This window comes from Channa argus, chromosome 13 (assembly GCF_033026475.1).
Source record: "Channa argus isolate prfri chromosome 13, Channa argus male v1.0, whole genome shotgun sequence".
Lineage (NCBI taxonomy): Eukaryota > Metazoa > Chordata > Actinopteri > Anabantiformes > Channidae > Channa > Channa argus.
In genome coordinates this window covers 3,658,652-3,661,158 of record NC_090209.1, presented here as the reverse complement: position 1 = coordinate 3,661,158, position 2,507 = coordinate 3,658,652, and the positions used below count along the sequence as shown (strand labels likewise).

Sequence of the window (2,507 nt, the reverse complement as noted above, 5' to 3'; positions counted from 1 at the left end):
GTATATAAATAGTTGATAGAGTCAGCTGATACAAAAATATGAAAATAAAGATATGAAGACCAGATGGGCAGCATGTGGAAACTGTAGAGTTCAAAGGTGCAAAACTACTTTGGCATAGTGATCTTTTTCAAAAGGGTCACAATTATGGGACAACATACCTTTAGAACTCAACAACAACAACGATGTGGACGCTGAACAGCTGTAGTTGGTTTGCTGGATTTACAGTCAAGTTTATACATCTTTACTGTGTGTACTTAGGCTTTGTGTCTATATATCTGTGTGGAGTGTCAGGGTTAAAAAAATAAAGAAAACATTTAGTGGAGCATTCGTTGAGCATTTCTGAGCACAGAGTCTTGCACAATCATTTACTCACTGACTTCCAGACATCACAAAAATCACATGATCCTAACTAGTCACACCATGAAAAAGGCTGCAAGTTTTCTATTTACCTAAATGTAGTACAAAGAGATACTAATATAAGAAATTTAAAGCTAAGGGGTTAATGTTGTATCACTGTCTGCTCACACAGAGCTGAAAAAGAAGCACTGACAAAAGGGCCATCATAAAAAAATAAGCAGCATTTGTATTTGTAAATCATACAAAACATTTTCAGTTCCAGAATTACAATTTTCCTCAGAAATATGCAGTTGCTTCTTTAAAGACAACACATCCAGTATGTCATGTGTCATGATTAAGTGTAAAGGAAGTTAACTTTGTGTTGACATAGTTTCATATCTGTTACCTCAAATTTCACAGAAGGCTTCATAGGAAGTGATCTTTGAAGAAAAAAATGCTAACTTTTTTTCACTTTCATAGAAAACAGCAGCAGCCTCACAGAAAGAAGGATTTCTACTGACTGCTGACCAGAAGACAATGAATACCACATCTTGTAAAGAGGTCAGCTTTGACTTTGCAAGGAAATTCCTCCCTCCTGTTCTGGAACTGGAAGAAACTAAAGATCATCAATGTTTTTGTTCTCAACCTTGGACTTGCTGATATTCTGTATCTGCTCACACTCCCATTCCTGGTGGTTTACTACGTTATGAAAAGTAAATGGATTTTTGGAAATGTTTTCTGCAAGATAACAAGATTCTGCTTCAACCTGAATTTGTATGGCAGCATCGGCTTCCTCACTTGTATCAGTGTGTACAGGTACCTGGCTATTGTCCATCCAGTTAGAGTGTTCGGCAGATTAACTCTCACTCACTCTGTGGTTATCTCAGTCATGGTTTGGCTGTTGGTGAGTGTCCAAAGTCTTCCAGACATGTTCTACACAAAGACGTATGGAAACAAGCCTGGAAAATGTTATGACACCACACACAAGAGATATGTTGAGGATTACCTGAAATACAGCCTTGGCTGGACACTCACTGCATTTTGTATCCCATTCCTTATCATTCTCAGCTGCTATGGACACGTGATTATTGTTCTCTGCAGGGGAAAATTTACAGACAAGGTACTGAAACAGAGATGCTTAAAGTTGATGTTCATTCTGATTCTTCTCTTCTCTGTTTGTTACTTTCCCTATCATGTACTCAAGAACCTCAACCTCTGGTCAAGAGTTCTGTCCAAACAGAAAATCTGCCATCATTGGAATAATGGAGTCTACATTGCTCATCAGATAAGTCGTGGCCTTGTGTGTCTCAACAGTGCTCTCAACCCTCTGATTTACCTTCATGGAAATGAGGAAATTTTTGCTCGGCTCAGACGTTTCCGCCAGCGAACCCGTCGCATGTTTAAATGTTTCTCTTTATTAGACTCTAGCTCTGTGCCTGCAGCAGAAACTGTAGAAGAACATTTAGAATGTAAGCAAGTTTCATACTAATTTTGTGAAAATAAACTTGTCATTCTATCACATATTTCCATTTGTGTCAAATGTACAAACTGAAAATTTTACCTAAAAGATTCTTTAATAATAATTCTAATATTGATGCCTACATGTCTGTAAATATTATAAACTAAAAATTTCTTTAGAACCAATATGATCTTACCATTTTTAATGCTTTTATATTTGTGTCTTTTTGTATTAAAAGCAAAAATAGCATTGGAACAAAATATAGTGATTAACAAATGTTACACTGCACAAAAATTAAATAAAATGCACAAAAATTAAATACAATTAAACAAATTACATTTTTTTTAAGTTGGGTATATTGAATAGTGCTAGCATTTTAACCTATTACAAGGTCTAAAGTGACTCAAGAACACTTATTAGTATAAGGCATTTCATTGCGTCATTGCTGCTTATAATTTCTGTCAGTATTCTCGGCTGTTTAATGTAGCTATATTTAAATGCCACTTTTTCAAATTGCAATTTTTTACTTGTCTTACTTGTCTTATATCCTTATTTTAATGTCAAACCCAAATTTCTTCAGTGTGCAGAAAAACAAATGTTCCTACACTTTTTGTAACTTTTTGAGATTTTTTTAGTACATTTTAGATTTAAAGGTCACACACAGTTAATAGATTTGTTGAATTAATTTTCCGAATGCAACATCTCAAATTCA

General features: G+C 34.9%; 1 pseudogene; it reads left to right on the top strand.

Annotated features, from left to right (window-relative positions):
• The first annotated feature begins 873 nt into the window (after positions 1–873).
• LOC137140290 (P2Y purinoceptor 1-like) lies at positions 874–1,963 on the top strand (annotated as a pseudogene).
• The last annotated feature ends 544 nt before the right edge of the window (positions 1,964–2,507 follow it).